General features: G+C 42.2%; 1 pseudogene across 1 annotated transcript; it reads left to right on the top strand.

The window, feature by feature from the left end:
- The first annotated feature begins 302 nt into the window (after window positions 1-302).
- LOC306670429 (sperm motility kinase Z-like) lies at window positions 303-1380 on the top strand (annotated as a pseudogene). The gene is made up of 2 exons: window positions 303-351; window positions 448-1380. The product of its transcript is annotated as a sperm motility kinase Z-like (transcript).
- The last annotated feature ends 17761 nt before the right edge of the window (window positions 1381-19141 follow it).

Raw genomic sequence — 19141 nt, 5'->3', positions numbered from 1 at the left:
ACCAGGACTGACAGGAACCTTTAAAACAGACAAACCTGCACATACAAATTTTTTCCACTTACTTTACCTTTGACAGACCACTCCAACTGCACGATTGTACAATAATCCAGGGAGTTATTCAAAAGTCAGATCATTACTGAAAAACCTTATTTGAGGCAGACTGATACCTATAGCTGCACATCATGAAGGGTGTGGAGCACCCGCACGTGGTGTGGTTGCTGGAAATCATGACACCGCTTTCACTTCCTATGTGATGGAGCTTGTGACTGGGGGGGTCAGCCTCTGCACACATCCTGGAGGCCATGGCCTGCAGGTTCAGGCAGGTGGCCAGCATCCTGGGCTACTGCTATGGTCTGCTCTGCAGGTTCACAGCAGAACAGAAGCTGGACGTGCTCTGTGGCATTGGCCCTACTGAGCCCTGAAGCTGTAACAGTGTGAGGAGTACAGAAGGCCCTGCGGTGGACGTCTGGAGCCTGGGTGTCCTCCTGTTCCTCATGCTCCCCGTTTACTGGGACCACCTTTGCACAGGCCAAGAAGCAGGTGCTGCAGGCCAGGTAGGACCTCCCCTCCCACCTGTTAGCTGAAGCACGAAGCCTCATCTCTGGGATGCTGATGGTGGAGCTGGTGCCCAGGCCCACGCTTGAGCAGATCCTGGAGCACCAGTGTCTGAGCCAGGGTGAGAAATGCTTGCCAAGTCCTCCCGCTGAGCTACCCCCCAAGCACCCGGACACCTCCATCTTGCTGGCCATGTTGGACCTGGGTTACAGGCTGCAGGAAACCTGGGTGTCAGTGTCCACGGGCCAATTTGACCAAGGCCATGGTGACCTACCTTCTGCTACACCACCAGACAACCCAGGGGGCCGGCTGCAAGGTGAAGCCAAGCCTAGGCGGCTGCAGGCAGAGCCTTGCCCATCCTCCTCTGTCCCTTCCAGCTTGACTCTGGGCCCAGTGGGCCTGCCTTTAGCTCTTGGCCCCTCTAGACTCGTGAGCAACAGCCACCTGAGGAGTACAAGCCCTCAGGGCAGAGGAACAGCAGAAGAGCCAGTATACCTGCTGTTCCCACATGCGGCATGCCGGCCAGCACCCCTGCTCCCAGCCCTGTGGCTCCTCTGCCCAGCTGCTGGTCTAGAAGCAGTGGGCCGGAGGCACAGAGCGAGTCCCCCAAGACCCTGGCCTTGGAACCAAGCTCCCACTCCACCGAGCAACACCCCGCAGGCACCGGGACCCCTGGCCCAACGGTGACACTGCCAGGAGCTGGAGGCGAGAATGGCCACCTGTCTGGGTGGGCTGTGCTGCTGCATACAGGCCCCCAGGACCGGCCCCAGACGCCAAAACAGAGTGGCTTCTGGCCAGGATGTCACACACCACCAGCCACATTGACACACCCCTCACCCAGTGACTTCACCCAATGGTGGGCAGGCCCACAGAAGAACCTTCAGGACCAGGGTGGCTTCCTGGCCAGCACATAGCTGATGCCTGCAGAGCCAAGTAGGTGGGGCGGTGCTGCCTTTGAGTTCACGTTTGCCTTGATTCATGTCATTTCCAAAGGACAAATCGGCACCTTCCACACTTGCTGGGTGTGGTTAGGTCCACCTGGGCACCACGGGGTGGTTCACTCTGGCCCCTTCCCTGATCCGCATGGATAGACAGATGACAACCGGGTCTCACTTGGGAGGACCAGCTGCTGCAGGGAGAGGTGCGACCTGCCGTGGCCGCGGCCTCACTGGTTCCAGGAAGGACACCCGAAGCCATCTGGAAACCATGGGCCCTCCGCCCCACCCGGAACAGACGCAGGACACCTGGCCCTGCCCTGCTCTTTTTTTTTTCACTTTTTAAAAATTTGTTTTAATTAGTTACATACGACTCTGCTCTTTCTCCCGTGTTTCTGGGGTAAAGATGCTTCCCAGTGCATTCTCAATCCGTTTCCGTTTCCGTTTCTCACAAATCTCATAAATGTGGTGCCCCATCCATGATGGGATATTCATTCCTTGGCCTCCTCCTGGCAGCGTAGGAAGAGCGGGTAGTAACATCTTAGCCGGAATGTGTGACTGCAGAGCCCTGCGGAGGTCTCCCAATGGCAACGCGTGACTCAAAGTGTTCCAACGGGACAAGACTGAACTGCTCCAGGGGCAGAAAGGCGGACCTTGTGTGTGACCTGACACCAATGGTGCCCGATGGCCATTTTCAGAAGGGAACCATTGACAGGAGAGCCCTCAGCAGGAGTTCATCCTGCGGAGACACCCAGAATAGCACAGGGAGGCCCCATGTCACAGACCACGATGGCAGTCCAGGTAGCAGGGGTGCCTTCCCCAGAGGGACTTGGGGACTGATGCTTGCTCCGTTGTTTGACTGTATGGTGCAGAGAGTTCAGTCCTCCTTTGTCCTTTCTATAGCAGCTCCACAGGGTCCTGAGAGTCCTGAGCCAGGGATGGGCCCTTCAGCCACCCTGAGTTTCCAAGGGGTCCTGAGCAGTGAGCAGACAGCCTGGAGGAGTGAGGGACAGCTGGGAGGAGTGGCTCTCTTGGGCAAGCCTTTGGAGGAAAACCTTTCTCTTCCCACCACTTTAACTTGGGGCGTGTGCTCATATTCTAACAGCACAGGGTTCCATTACAGTCCTAGATTTAGCATTATGGTTTTGGAAAATGTTAAAGGGTCTTAGGAGTTCATGCTTGGCCATGAAGGAAACTAGATGTCTGCAATTTTTTGCTAAGATTGCATAACATCTCAATTATAAGCATATGAGGTTGGTTGGGACTCCTGTTTGCCTTAATGGCATTACTTCTCCATGCATTTAATTTGCTCCCTCTGGGCTCTATTTAGCATGCAGATTACTATGCTGGAAAGCAGAGGGGGGAAGAAAGGCCAAATGCTGGAAATCTGATTCATCCTCCTTAAAAGATATTCTCCATTGCAAATGAGGAAGGAGAGGAAAGAGGCTCATGTTCCTTTACAAGAGGTGCTGAAATAGAGACCAAAATGGAACACAGCCTTGGGAATCCAAAGGATCATAAAGAATTCCAGCTGGTGACAAAACATAACCACCAATGGGCTTCAATACAGGTAAAGTAAGGCTGACTCTTGGGGAAATGCTGTAACCCCTGAGCTGCCAGGACACTACCATTTCCCATTGTCTCTCCTTTCTGTTTCCAGCATGCTGATCTCCCCAGGGTTGCAGCGTTCTTAGAGAACATTCAGATTCGCAGTTGTACTCAAGAACAATGTTTCCCAAACTTTAGCCACATGAGAATCTCCTGGAAGTCTTGTTAAACACAGATGACTGGGCTCTACTCCAGAATTTCCAATTCAGGGGGTCTGGGATGAATTTACATCTCTAACCTGTTTCTAGATGAGGCTGATACTGTTGATCCAGAGATCACACTTTGGAAACTACCGCTGTAGAAAGAGGAGGGCCCTGAAATTGGATCTGCAGAACCCCAAGAGGTCTGCCTAGTCCTCATAAAATGGGTCCTGAGGATCTGGCTCCAGTTTAAAAGGTAGACTGCCGGAGGACAGGGCCTTCAGTTAGACCAACAATTTGGCCCCACTGAGCCTTCATCCTGCAGGGAAGAGGCCAGAGGAGGCCAGAGTGGGGCCCTCCAAAGCCCAAGGTCCACAGTCTGAAAAAGGTACTGACCTTGGCCAATTATTTAAACTGTCTGCACTTGTTTTCTCTTTCACTATAAAGTGAGGGTTAAAATAGCACTTATCTCCTAGGATCAGCATGAGAACTAAATATGTTAATATTTGTGCAGCTTAGTGTTGCCCTGGAAGTGTTTTATAAGGGTTGTAACAAACTGAGCAAACTCTGGCACCTTAGAGAGCACACTGTCCCGGGAGTCTAACATTCTAGCCTCTAACCCCTGCTCCACCATCCATTAACTCAGGGGCATTCCCTCTCCTTTCTGAGACTCAGTTTCCTTGTCAGTAAACATGGGAATTGAACCAAGTAACCTTTAAGTTTCCTTAATTTACCAAGGCTAATTTTTTCAACTACTGAAGATTCCAAAAGGGATCTAGTAATCTCATGGGAGAGAAAGATGAGATAATATCTATAGGGGGAAACACTTGTATCTAGACCTATCCTTTTTGACTGAATTAGAATTTTAACCACATGTAATCAAACATCATTGAAATTTTTCCCTCCCTGGAATAGGCGCTTAGCAAGGTCTGTGTGTTAATTATTGGGGTTTACTTTTTTTTTGGTACTGGGGCTGAACTCAGAGGCATTCAACCACTGAACCACATCCCCAGCCTTTTTTTTTTTTTTTTTTTTTTTTGTATTTTATTTAAGACAGGGTCTCAGTTGCTTAGGGCCTTGCTAAGTTGCTGAGTCTGGCTTTGAACTCACAATCCTCCTGCCTCAGCCTCCTGAGCCACTGGGGTTACAGGCATGCACTACTGCACCCGGCTTGGGGTTTAGTATTTTGAAGACATTTACATTTGAAGAATTTCAGGCTGATCTTCCAAGGCCAGAGGCAGTGGAATGACATGCCACCCAGCGAGGCTGCAGATGTGTCTGGCAGCGAGGTCCCACATAGGTGGCATCCAATCTCCACAGCTAGTCTAGCCTGCTGCTTCTTCTTCTCAGCAGTGGTCAAGGATTCTGTAGCAGTTAATCCATCACTGGGTAACAAACTAGCTCAAATGTGTGGCATAAACCAAAATTGTCATTTATTTTCGTCATCTTTCACAGGTCTGGAGGTTGACTAGGAAGATAGGTGGTTCTTTCTCAGGGTCTCTAATGCATTTATGATCAGCTGTTGGTCATCATGGGGTCATCTCAAAGGCCTCTTCATCCATATGTCTGAACTGGGAAGGTTCAAACTGATGAGAGCTAGCCCAGCTAGGGTTGCTTAGACATTTCTCTCAGTCTCTCTGTGGATTCTACACATGCTCTCTCCACTACACAACTTCAGAATACCCCTACTTCTTCCATGGTAGCTCAGGGCACCAAAGATGCACATCCTAAAGAAAGGGAACTCTATCGCTTTTTTACCCACTCTTGAAAGTCATATAGCATCACTTTTGCCATGTTCTGTTCTCTAGAAGTCATTGTTAAGTGTATTAGTACATTTTCCATTGCTATAACAAAGTACTTGAGGCTGGATAATTTTAAAAGTAGAGGATTATTTAATTTACATTATTGCAGGTCCAAGAGCATGGTGGCTTTAGCTTGAGTCTGGTGAGAGCTTCATTGCAGGTACACCAGGGTGGGAGCTACAGCAAACTCTGAATAAATAACTTCTGTTTATTTTCATTAGAATGGTCTTCACTGATTTCTAAAACCCAAGGTGGGAAGACGGACTCATTCCAGGGAGGAGAAAGAGCATGTGCAAAGTTTCTGTGGAAGGAAGGAGATTGCCACAAGGGACAGAAAGAGCCAATTTTGCCTCTGAGCTGAGAGGTGGAGGGGTAGGGTAGTCTCATAAAGAAAGGTAGTCAAGGGTCAAACCATTAGGCCAGGGAAACATACACAGATTTTTTGTTTGTGTTTTTGTTTTTCCTAAAAGCAATAGGAAGTCATTGGAGGATTTTAAGTGTGGAATTTACAGTATCAGATTGGTTTGGAATACAGGTTTCCAGAAGCCATCCTAGAGATTCTGGAGCCTGGCTGAGTCCTAGATTGCCTGCATTTTCAGCAAGCACCCTAGGGTATGCTGTCACCTGCAGCAAATTCTTCAACCCTGTGAACATTTTGAGAGTAAAAATGGAGTCACTTTTGTCAAACCCCAACAATAAATATCTATATAAAACCAGGAGGTCAGGAAGGGTTTCACACACCTATGCCTGATAACAAGACTGCCACATCCACAATGTTGCACGAAAGCCATGACAACCTTACACAGAAAATACTTTGATGAGGATGTCATCCAGCATAGGACTGATCCAAACCTTGCTATTGATCTTTTTATCCAAGAATGTTCAGTTCAAAGCAACTTATGTAATTGTCCTTATTTTGGCTTTTAAAAATGTCCCCTTGCTTAAACCTCTTTGAATGCACTCCTATTAATTTACTAAGTTATGTGGATTGCAATGCTTTGGAATTCCAAATAAACTTTTTAATCTTTAAAGAATCTCTCTCCATTTGTTATTTAGGTTGAGAGCACCTGCTTGAAAGACTGGAACTCTCCTATACTGCAAAGCGTTAAACATCCAGTAACACTAAACAAGACTTGGGCATTGCAGAAATTTGCCTTGGAAAGGGACACGATGGGGTTTTATCAAGGCCAGATGGTGCCTGGTTAAAATGCAAGGAGAGCTACCTTGCAGGGACAAAGACAGGGGACTGTCAACCAGTTAATCAGGTCTGTGCTCCTGATTTGAGCTTCTTTCCTGTTCATGGTTGTTAAATCCAGAATTGATTTTCTAGAAGGTGATTTTCAAACTGCAAATTCATGATTCCCTCCTCAGCCTGATTATCTAGCAGAAATCAAGACTTGTGTGAAAGCATCAGCTCCAAACATTGAGCATCAGCTCATCCATGATCCTCTCCCAACTCTCCTAACGCTGGTACAATCTCTTCTCTGAGAAGCCAATGGCCGCCATATTTGCTTCATCTGCTAATTTGTTGGTAACTACCACTAGCTCAGCCTAACTTCCCTCCCCATCTAACACACAAGGATATGCCTTCAAGGATATGCTCCTTGAATTCTGGAACTAAAAAATAGCTAACAAAATAATCAGCAACTGTGAATTCATTACCTCTCATATTTGAAGGTGTATTAAAAACATGATATAAAGAATATACAGACAAAAAGATACTTTAAGGCCTTTTGTTATTCTTCTGAGAATCAGGGCAGGTGGCAATAGCTTGAACTGAAGTTGTGATGGTAAAGATGGAGAAAAATTGATAAATTTGCGAAAAAATTTGGAGGTAAAGCAGCTGCAATTCCACCATGAGTCATTTGCCTAGATTGCAAAACAGTTATTAAATAGTGGAAATCAATCCAAACTTTAAAAAAATATTCTCAGAGGTGGAAAAAAAATAAAAGAAAAATAGGATTCATAGGCCAAACTTTGCAGTACTTTTGGAATTTCTACTCTAGTATCTTTCATCTGTAACTCATTTTAATCTTTCCATTAATCCCATGAGGTTAAGTATGATGTATCTATTATGCTGATGAGAAACCAGAAGCTCAGAGAGCCTGGTACATGCTCTGTATTCATCTGGGATGGTGGCCCTGAATTTCTATGCCTGTAAAATGAGGACATCATGGTTTCTGACATCCATGAAGTTGGATGCATAGGTCTATACAAATGGAAATTTGCACATTTTTCTTAGAAAAAGATTGATAAGCTTCATCATATTTTCAAAGAGATCACTGACCCAAACAGGTGAGCATCACCAGCTGAGGAATGAGCAAATGACAGAAGGTAGTCAGATGTCCAATAAACAGGCAGATTCTGGGCTTCTCTGTAGTGGGAGGAATGCCAGAGAAAGAAATGAACTTGACTTAGAGATGAAGCCATGCATGTCTAAGTACGCACTGTGGGGGCAGTAGATCTGTAAATGGCTCATGAAATCAGTCACGGTTCCTTTGGTTGCTCACGTCTCTCTTACTTGCGTAACTGTGGCGATTCCAGAGCCAATGCATGCCCACATGTGCCCAGCAGCAGCACGATTTCTATGCACCAAACTTAAAGGAACAGTGTAAAGCTATGTGCTTCAGAGGATGTTATTCAAAGCCAGTTCCCAGGGTTTGAAAACTTTTTGTGTCTTTTTAATCATTTTATAGTACCCTGCCCTGTTCTTTACAAAAAAGGATTTTCAATAATAAACATGAAAGGAAAACTAATGATAGTAATGATCACAAAAGAAATTTAAAAAGACTCACAGTTTGTTTGTATTTGTTTCTTCTACCTTTTGTAATGTTCGGACATTTCTATAGTTATTAATTAGTCAACCAGGTCAAAAATCAGGGAGAAGCAGTGTTTGTACTGATTAAAGGTTCAGATTTGCATTCAGACAGCCTGGCTCAAATCGTGTCCTTGCTTATAATTTTGAGCAAATTACTTAAACTCATATTAGTTTCCTCACTGTGTTTCAAGTTTCCTGACCTGTAAAATGGGCACAATTATAATCCCTATCTCATGGAGCTTTTTGTGATTAAATAAGCTTATATATGTACTTTGAACAATTTCTAATGCATGCAAGTGTTTGATAAGATTAGCAAACAGAAATATATCAGTTGTACATGTCAAGGTCTGAGTTTCAAGTAATGGAAGACTCTGGCTAAGGAATTTACTAAACAGATACTGGCGAGCTCACAAAAATGTTGATCCATTTGGAGGATCGGAATCAAGACCTAGAGAGCAGGCCCCCAGTGATGCCTTACTGACTGGTTCTGGTGAGAAAGTCACTGGATGCAATATATGTTGTGTGGAAGCCATCACCTCCCTTCTGTTCCGAGGTAAAAGTCCTGCCTGCCTGCATGTATCAGTTTGGCAGAAACTAGACTATATCTGCACCAGCTGCAAGGGAGTCTAGAAAGGCAAACTCTACACAGCACTTCAGCTTCTTCTGGGAAGATGGCCATATGTTAGGAGCTTCGCACAAATGATAATATGTATTATACATTACATGTAAAAGGACACACACACTATAAATTCTTTTCAAGCCAGAGAAAGGCTGTGGAGAAAGAGAAACTAATGTAAAGTTGTTAAGTAAGCCTGGATTCTGGGATCATTGAATACCATTTAAAAGATAACTGTTTTACTGGGCCCACCCACTGCCAGAGGCTTGACTCTGAGGTCCCAATGGACTAGATTTGGTCATTAGGTTGCATCAGGAGTCTAGTTAACAAAAGAGGGAAGTGGTAAAACAAAAAGAAATGAATTTATTCATAGTTTGGCCAAACCCAAAATAGAACATAATTTTATAGGAGGAGAATACAAGCCGAGGAACAAATATGTTGCAGCTTCGATTTGTAAATCCAGTTCTTCTGGCAGGCTTAGGGGCAGTGTTCATCCTCAACATGCAATGGAGCTTTGCCAGAAAAAGGAAAAACTTAAAAAGTGCAGGTTCCCAGCCTGTACTTAAGAGTTATATATTGGACTTGGAAGCCCAGCTACTCCAAAGGTCAAGGCAGGAGGATTTCAAGTTCAAGAACAGCCTTAGCAGTTTAGATCAGGAGGAGGTTGAAGGACTCCAACCTTTGACCACCCCAGTCCTAGGCCAACCACCCTGAGAATGGAGTGCACCAACACTGCCACCATCAGTATCTCTTTCAGGGTTCACCAGTGTGTGAAGGGCTCCTTGGAAAGCTGAGGCCTGAGCCAATGAGAAAATTAGGTTAATGTTGCAAAGCACTCTGTACATAAGATTTTCCAGGAAGGATCTGCTGCAGCATGCAATGGATCAGAAAGGGTAAGTTTCATGAAAGTGAAGAGACGGGTGGAATAGCCCAGCACCCATCAACAGGAGAGCAGTTAAAGAAACTTGTATATTCTCACAATGGAATTATCTTGTCAATAAAAAGGCAAGAAGTACTGATTCCATGCAGGCACACAGGTGAATGTCAACACTAAGAGAGTGTCTCACAAGACAACAAACTCTATTTTTCCATTTATGTTAAATTTTAGAACATCTGAAACTAATCTTTGACAGTGAAGTGGGGTGGTGAAAGTGGGGGTTGACTGGGGAGAAGCATGGAGGAAGTTTCTGGGGTGCTGCAGCACTCTTTATCTTTTTTTTTTTTTTTTGGCGGGGCTGGGGATCAAACCCAGGGCCTTGTGCATGCAAGGCAAGCACTCTACTGACTGAGCTATCTCCCCAGCCCCTCTTTATCTTGATAAGGTTTGGGTTACACAAGTGTATGCATTTGTCACGTAAGATTAGTGCATTTCAAGGTACGTAAACTTTATCTTAAAAGCAAACAAAAACACAATAAATAATTGTTCAAACTCTAGTTAATGATACGCATGCTGAAATTTTTAAGAGTGAAATATATTGGTGTCTGTAACTTACTTTGAAATGCATCAAAAAACATTTGATAGAGTTGGGCATGGTGGTACATGCCCGGAATCCCAGTTATTCTGGAGGCTGAGGTAGGAAGATTGCAAGTTTGAGACCAACCCGAGCAATTTAGTAAGACTGATTCAAAATAAGAAAGGGCTGGGGACATAGCTTAGTGATAGACTGCCCCTGGATTCAGGACTCAATCCCCAGTGCTGGGGGGGAAAATGGTGGAAAGATGGAGTGATGAATGGATAAGGGAATGGAGAGACAGATAGAAATGCCGTACAGCAAGTGAAATAAGTTAGCAGTAGCATCTAGGAGGTAGGTCTATGAATATTCATTATATAATTGTTTCAATTCTTTGTTTAAAAATATAATGCAATATTAGATAAAATATCAGTAAAACGATAATAATGTGGGAAACTCAAAGCATTTTTTTATTCTCTTCAGGGTAGGAAAGTTCTTGTGTATTTATAGATGCTAGAGAATTCTAGACTGGTAGAAGGCCTAGGAGATCATTTCAGTTTATCCATTGAATAGAACAGGAAACAGAGAAAGAGAGATTAAGGAATTTACCTTAGGTTACTCAGCCAGCTGAGGGCAAGCCATGACCAGGCAGCCAAGTTGAATTCTATTATTCCTCTATTATTTAGGAGACATTTTGGTCTCAAACAGGTGCATGGATATAAAATGTGTTTTAAAATCATGGACTTTTATTTATGTATAATAATATATTCCTGCAAATTATAATCCTTGAGATCTACCCAAGCAATTAGTTCAAACACTATTTTTTAAAGTTTATAGACACTGGGTTAAAAAAAGAATGAAATACCTTATTTTAAGCAGCTTAATTAAGGTCTTTAGCTACTCATCTATTTATTGCTTTATTCTAAAGTATTTTACAATACCCAACTGCTTTGGCAGAGCATAGGGAAATACAGTTATTAATTACTATTATCATAACCACTTGAGAAAGCAGTAAGTGCTCAGACCTTCACCCATACTTTCTGGGAGCCAACGCCTCACACCAACATTCCTCAAAGACAAGTAACTTCAGAGTAAAATATTCCTATGAATCATCAAGAACTATTTATTAAATCCTTTTCAGTCCTTTCCAGGGTTTCTGAGTCATTACCTATAAGAAGATTTAGCTTAGGCTTAATTTGAGGAGAAAGTAAGAGCTAACATTTAATATTTTTTTTTCTTCTCCTCTAAAAAGTACTGGTCCTGCACCATGTCTCCTTATGTCGCACGCCCTACCACTTCTCTGAAGAGAGAAGATGCCGAGGTACACTGGTCTTCTACAAATGAGAAATATGTCTGCAAAGAATGTGTTTAGGCTCTTCCTAAATCAAGGGGCTGCGGTCTCTCTCCCCAAGACCTACTTTAGAACAACCACAGAGGCAGATGCAAACATGGATCTAAGAAAATTATCAGTCACACCCCAAACCATGAAAAACCCCGGGGAAGAGAGAAGACTGTCTAGAGCAGCTTTGTGGGTACAGCAATAGATAGACAGAACGGTTAGGGAAGGTCTCTAAATTCTGCTCTTACCTCTCCACAGCCTGGCTTTGAAAGGATCATTGGAACGGGCAGCGTAGATGTTTTGGTTTGGATGTGAGGTGTCCCCCAAAAGCTCACGTGTGAGACAATGTGAGAAGGTTCAGAAGAGAAATGACTGGGTTTTGAAAGTATTAACCTAATCAGTGAATTCATTCCTGATGGGATTAATCGAAGTGGTGGGGCGTGGCTGGAGGAGGTGGGAATTGGGTCATGGCTATGGGTATATATTTGTATCTGGCAAGTGGACTCTCTCTCTCTCTCCCCTTCCTGATAATGCCAGCTGCTTCCCTCCGCCACGCTCTTCCACCATGATGTTCAGCCTCACCTCGAGCCCTGAGGAATGGAGCTGGCCTTCTGTGGACTAAGACCTGTGAAACTGTGAGTCCTCAATAAACCTTTCCTCCTCTATAATTGTGCTGGTCAGATCATTTAGTCACAGTAGTGAAAAAGCTGACTAAGACAGAAGGCACAGCCTTCCAGGGTTGTCAGGTCTGAAAGTACTTCAAAATCCCTGCTGGGCTGAGGGTTGGTGAAAACAGAACCAACCAACTGGTTTTTAGCATCCATTCATTCCCCTCTTCCCAATTCCAGAGATGGTAGATTTTAATCTAGGAGATTATTGTCTGTAGAAGTTGCCTCTAGTGTGACACCAAAAATAATCATCTGTTAAATTACGCAGTGTCTGGAGCATCGAGTATGGGGCTTATCCCTTCCTCTCTCCACTAAATCCTCCTGAAAAGATTCAACTCTTCTGCAAAACACATTGGCAGATAGGGACCAAGATTTCCCAGGCAAAAAAATCTTTTCCACACACATCTTAGATATAGTAGTAATTTCTAGGATATATGAAGAACTCAAAAATAACAACAAAAAAATAACCCAATCAATAAATGGGCAAAGGAACTGAACAGACACTTCACAGAAGAAATACAACACTCATACATCGCTGGTGGGATTGCAGATTGATCCAACCACTCTGGAAAGCAGTTTGGAGATTCCTCAGAAAACTTGGAATGGAATCACCATTTGACCCAGTCATACCATTCCTAGGTTTATACCCAAAGGACTTAAAATCAGCATATTACAATGATGCAACCACATCAATGTTTATAGCAGCTCAATTCACAATAACTAAACTATGGAACCAAACTCGGTGCCCTTCAACAGATGAATGGATAAAGAAACTGTGGTATATAAACATAGTGTAATATTACTCAGCCTTAAAAAAGAATGAACTATGGCATTTGCCAGTAAATGGATGGAATTGGAGAATATTATGCTAAGTAAAATAAGCCAGCCCCAAAGAACCAAAGGCTGAATGTTTTCCCTGATATGCAGAAGGTAATTTACATAGAGGTATTCAATAAAGGTATTTTGGACTAGACAGAGAGTAGTGAAGGAAGGGGAGGGGGCATGGGATAGGAATGATAGTAGAATGAATTGGACATTATTACTCTATGTGCATATATGATTACATGACCTGTGTAAAATCTACATCATGTACAACCAGACAAATGAAAAGTTGTACTCCATTTATGTATGATGTGTCAAAATGCATTCTACTATCATGTACAACTAATTAGAATCATATAGATAGATGAAATATAGATAGCTAGATAGATGATATATATATAAAAGTGTACCTGATAGTGTACCTGAAATAAGTCTGTGTTCATAAATCATATTAAAAAAAAATTTTCCAGGCAAAATAACGATCCACTACAAGCAAGAAATTGAGCACAATGAATATTAATTGGAACTTAAGGAGTAAGAGCTTAAAGCAAACATAATAACTGAAAGAGATAAGAAATAAGCATTATGAGACAGGAGAGAGAAAGCACAAAAGAAATGAATGAGAATATTAAGGATTTAAAATGTAATAATTATAAAAAGAAGATGATTTAAAAAACAGGATGGATTTAATTGATAAGTGAACTTATGAATTAGAAAGATCAGTTGAGAAATTTTCCTAGATGGTAACAGGAAGGAAAGAGTAAAGATAGAAAATACAAAGGAAAAGTGAAGGCATGGGTGTAGAGAATAGAAATGGAGGCACTAACACTGAGAGGAGAATACATTTGAGGAAATAATGAAAAAAAATTCTTAAAGTTAATAAAAGGTATAAGGCATCAAATTGGAAGGTCTTATATAGTCCCAAACAGCAAAGATCAGGAAAAATCCACACCTATATACATTATGAGAAAATTTAATAATCTCCCAGTACAGGAGAAAGTCTAAAAGCATTCAGGCATTTAAAAGGAAACCCAGCCAGGCACAGTGGCTATAATCCCAGCAACTCAGGAGGCTGAGGCAGCAAGGTCACAAGTTTGAGCCCCACTGGCTTCAGAAGAGGTTTGGGGTTTTTTTGTTTTTTCTTGTTTGTGTTTTGTAGACCTTCGATTAGCAAGTTCTTTATTCACCAGCGGTGTCAATCAGTCAGACACCTGATGTGGCTCATTTTTGTGGCTCATTTTGGTAAAATGACTGCTGGTACCACAAGGGTCTGGTACATGCAGGCTTAGCAGAGCCAGGTCATAAGAGGAGAAGAAGAGTTTTAATTATTAGAGAAAAGAACTTTGAATGTAGATTTTTGTGCCAGACTAAACTGTCTTTGTAAATGTGAGAGTGTGATAAAATATTCTAAGCCATATGGGGGCTCAGAAGATTTGCCACCCAAACAGAAATTAAATCAGACTTCTCAATTTTAACCTTCTAATTGACATTTTTAACTTTGTTTTGAGACAGGGCTTCCCTATAGTTGTATAACATAGTTATGTATAGTTACATTATATAATAGACATATTTCCATTAGATATATATTGTATTCATTCCCATAGGGGTATATGAATATCAATATGACCTTAAGAGTAACAACTATAAAAATTAAATTTAAACCCGTAGAATATTGATCTATTCAGTGATGAACAAGGAAGCAAACAAGAGAGAGAAACAAGAAGAAAATATAGGGTAACTGGAGGAAAATACAAAGTAAAATCATTTAGGTCAACTACCCTGAGGACAGCGGAGGATTCGGAGGGAGCACAGGTGGCTCATGTGTGCCCAACACAGTCTCAGGGGGTCCTAAAGTGTTGCCCTGCATAAGGTGCCTCAGATCTCCAAGAGGAAGAGGTGTGGGCCTGGTCAGTTGTTAAAGACCTGATAAGGTTTTGGTTTAAGGATGACAAACTGATGTCGAAGTGTTCTGGCCAAGTACAGCCCCTGAAATAAATCCACAAGGCTGCCATCAATTTGAAGCCTAACCAAATGACTAATTTTATAGTCACTTAAGCAAATAAATGCTTCAAAACACTCTTTATGGCTGATTTTATGATTTTTTTTTCTTCTCTGCGGTACTGGGGATCGAACCGAGGGCCATGTGCTTGTGAGGCAAGCAGTCTACCAGCTGAGCTATCTCCCCAGCCCTTGTGATTTTATTTTTAATTGACAGTTTGAGATATTGCTGCTGGGGTTGCAATATTCATTTTCGACTTAAAGTAGAACAGTGATGACTGACAGAGAGGCCCTTTGACTCTTTTATTTCTGCCCAAGTATTCCAAACAACAAAACTAGGGACAGGAGATTAACTATCTTATCTAGCAAACGTGGCATATAATTACAAAGTCCCTTTCTGACTTCAGTGTCTTATAAAATACGGGTGGAAGTGGGGAGACTGAAAGAGAATCAATGGTTTCACATAAATCTTTTGATTCCAGGGAATTGTTTAAAATCAGGCAGAACAATACAAGTTTTGTCTTGTCCCTTTCATACTTTGTCAAAAAAAAAAAAATCATGTACTTAATTCAGAGACAATGTTTTTGCTTTACATGGTGCCATTATTCAGACACTATAGCTTTCTTCCCCTCCTCATTGAAGAGCAGCCATGAAATGTGAAGAGAATCGAACCCCCACTTAATCTTATTCCTCTCGACACAGTGACCAATTTAGGTCATTAAAGTCAATCAGCGTGTAGCCTTCCTCTGACCACAGCGATTGGTTCAGGGGTGGCCAAGGATTCTCCCTTGGATACAGATAAGGGGAACCAACCTTGAGATGGAGTTCTCACTACACATATTAGACTCAAGAGGAAAAAAAATCGAGTCATTGAGGTCCTGTATTAAATGATCCTGAAACCCACATATCTCTGAGTTTTCCAGGTATATGAGCTAAAAGGTTTAAATTGGATCTTCTGTTACTAACAACCTCAAAGTTCTTAAATAATATGATCAACAAATGGAAAAATATTTGCATTTCCAAAATTGTATTTGATTTCCTACATGTCATGACAGGAGGCTTAGCCCACAATTCCCTGAAGTGGTATGTATAATAAAGGTAGATGGTCTTGCTTAAGCAAAAATCACATTCAAAGTGGAAGTCAGGTCTTGAGTTTGCAACTTTGTGCATGAATTTTGCATTTAAGCTATGGAATTCCCATCATTTTGGCCACCTCCATGAAGGCTGATTGGAGAGTAAAACCCCAGAAAGTAATGCAGAATTGAGTCTGGCACCTGCCTGATTGGTCCAATGTGAATTAGGCAACCAGTCAGTCAAAACACCTTACCACCTATTGGCAATGAATGGGTCAGTAGAAATCAAGGGGAGTGCCAACCGCCTCTACAGGGCTCAACTCAAGAGGACAACCTCTCTTTCTTGCTTATCATCAAGAAAGAGAAGATGGGTTTTGTTTGAAGAGTTTGGGATGAAGCTTATCACGGAGTTACCTGCTCTTTCCTACTTGTGCATCTTGTTGTCCATACAGAATGAGAGAGCAACATTTACTAACAAATGTCACTGAAATGAAGTTCTGGAGTAGGTTTCCCTTCCTGGTCAGAGATTCAATCAGAACCACCCAGATACCCAAAGCTCAATTAATAATAAATATGAAGGCAAGAGCAATTGGATAATAATTGGATAAGTCTAGTAGCTTGTGTTTTTTGTTTGTTTGTTTGTTTGTTTGTATTTTAATGTTCTGTTCTTTGAAAGCCCTGAATGTTCTAGCTGGAAAGATAACATTGCAGGCAACAGTCATCTTACATGATACCTGAAAAATCCACCATTCTTCTAATAGACTTGGTTTACCACTTAAGTTGAAAGGAAATGATACCTGCTATGACAGGAATCTTTGAAAAAGATATTGGGTGAATTGTATAAATGTCTTTCTTTTTTTTGTTTTGTTTTGGTATGGGGGATTGAACCCAAGGGCACTTAACCACTGAGTCTCATCTCCAATCCCTTTTTTATATTTTATTTAGAAACAGAATCTTGCTGAGTTGCTGAGGGCCTCAGTCCCCAGAGTCACTGGGATCACAGACATACACCCAGCATGTATTAATGTCTTCATTCTTCACTCCTATGATCTTTCCATTCACACTCGTTATCATGTGACTTTGCAGTTCCTCTTAGCAAAAGGCAAGGTACATTTTTCCACTCCTTGACTTTGGTCCTGCCATGTGACTTGCTTTAGCCAATGGAATGTTAGCAGGTGTGATCAAAGTCTGGAAAAGTTTTCTGTAGTTACTCTTTGCTCCTCAAATGTGACGTGACCAAGAGAACACTTTGCTCTAGTCGGCTACTCCCAGGAGGATGAGACACACATGGAGCCAAGTTAGTTCCAGCCAGCTCAGCCCAGAACAGCTGACTCCAGGCTGGCTGCAGGGCTCCAGACAAATGAGCCAAATAAATGCTTATGTTGCACAGTTCAGATCGGATGACTGTTAGGTAGCATTATTGTGATAATTATTACTCAATGGAGTGTTGTTCAATTAATTACTATTTAATGGAATCCAGATGCCCCTGGCCTTCTGAATATGTCCTCCTACCCCCAGCCATTTTGGCAATACCTCTCTCCCTCTCCTCTCTCTTTCTCTTCAATTTTTATCTTTGAAACGTGTTTTCTCCCCCATTTAAAGAGAACACTTCCAAGCCCGACACAGTTGTGCATGCCTATAATCCTAGCACTGGGGAGGAGGCAGGCAAGCAAGAGGATCACAAGTTCAAAGCCAGCCTCAGCAACTTAGCAAAACTCTGTCTCAAAATAAAATAAAAAATTGTTGTGGATGTGGCTCAGTGATAAAGTGCCCCTGGGGTCCATTTCTAGTTCCAAAAGGAAGGGGTGCGCTTCCAGATCTTTCTTCATGCACTGATATAAATGAGTGATACTATCTTAATAATCTAAATCTAAATTTAAATATCCAATACATGTCCAAGGGAAATGTGACCTGCCTGAGATTTTTAGCATAGACTTTTGTCATATAATTAGCTACAATATAGGAACTGCAGGCCTAACCCTCCCACCACAACTAGTGTCTGACAGCCACCAGATGTCAGGCTAGCAGATCCGATGCAAGGACTTACTAATTTAATTCCCTTCAAATAATGTCATGAAATTGAAGCAACATGACGCTCTCAACTCACCAATGTTATCTTTAAAAATTCCAAGTAGTCAATACATAAAGATATTTATTCTGACGTTGGGCATTATTGAAAATAATCACGGAAGTTCTATTTTTGTTAAAGGACATACAGGCCTTCACAAGGCAAATAACAGCATTTGCCAACAAGTAGAAGGGAATATAAACAGCATCTCTGCATACCATTAGGACATTATTACATTATGTCAAGAAGCTGAGTTCTGAACCTCAACATGCACCTTAGGTGAGCTCATGGGTACTGCACCCATCATTAAATGATAGGAAGGATAACAGTTGCTAGGATACCTTCAGGCATTCTTATGAATTAACTTGTAGCCTATGAATTTAAAATGCATAAGCAGTTTGATTAGATGAGGTAAAGGAAAGTGTTTCTTTGAATGATTAGAAAGCCAAAAAAGGACTTTTGAGACAATTAATCCTATCTGTTCATTTGTTTTGCAGATTACTTTTTTCAAATAAATATTTATTGAGCACATACTATGTTCCAGGCTCTATGCTCAGTAACTTGAGATGTTTACAATGTGGGGACCAAGACCCAGCAAAATTAGAGAGTAGTCCAAGGTCACATGTCCACAGACTTGAATTCTAGTTCAGTGGTATTTGCTACAACGTGAAAAGATTCTTTGGAAAAGAATTCTTATGAATTAATAGTCAAAATGAACTTCTATATTGAGGCTTGTTTACTCTCTTTAAAAGTAAGGACTTCCAAGAAACATGCATTCGATAAGCTTTTTACTGAGTGCTTATTGAATCTACTTTATAAACAACATAACAGATGCTGGGGACATAAAGTGGTGTTTTAGTAGGGCCAGAAGCAATTTAAAGAGTAATTGCTGGGCAGTGCAATATGTAGCATTGAAGAGGCATGCTCGGGTTGCCTTGGCAGCCCAAAGAAGGGGGGCAAAAGCTGTCTTAAGGGATGATGAGTTTTGAAGGACCAGTGGGCATTGGAGGGGCTGGGGACCAGTGGGACATTTCAGGAATGGACAGCATGTGAACTGCAGTTGTAATTGATAGGCCTAAAAAGAGGATTGACGTTTTCTCAGTGGTGCCTGGGAACAAGGTTCCTGATACCTATGGAAAGCATGCATTCAGTTTTAAACATTCACCTCCTTTGTCCTCAACAGTTGGAAGCATCTCGACAAATGACAGATCATACTCTAGGAAATGAGGAAATGAAGCCAACATTTGA

Source organism: Sciurus vulgaris (genome assembly GCF_902686455.1).
Source record: "Sciurus vulgaris genome assembly, chromosome: 10".
Lineage (NCBI taxonomy): Eukaryota > Metazoa > Chordata > Mammalia > Rodentia > Sciuridae > Sciurus > Sciurus vulgaris.
Note: the sequence above shows the minus strand (reverse complement) of the source record. Positions and strands in the feature narration are given on the sequence as shown.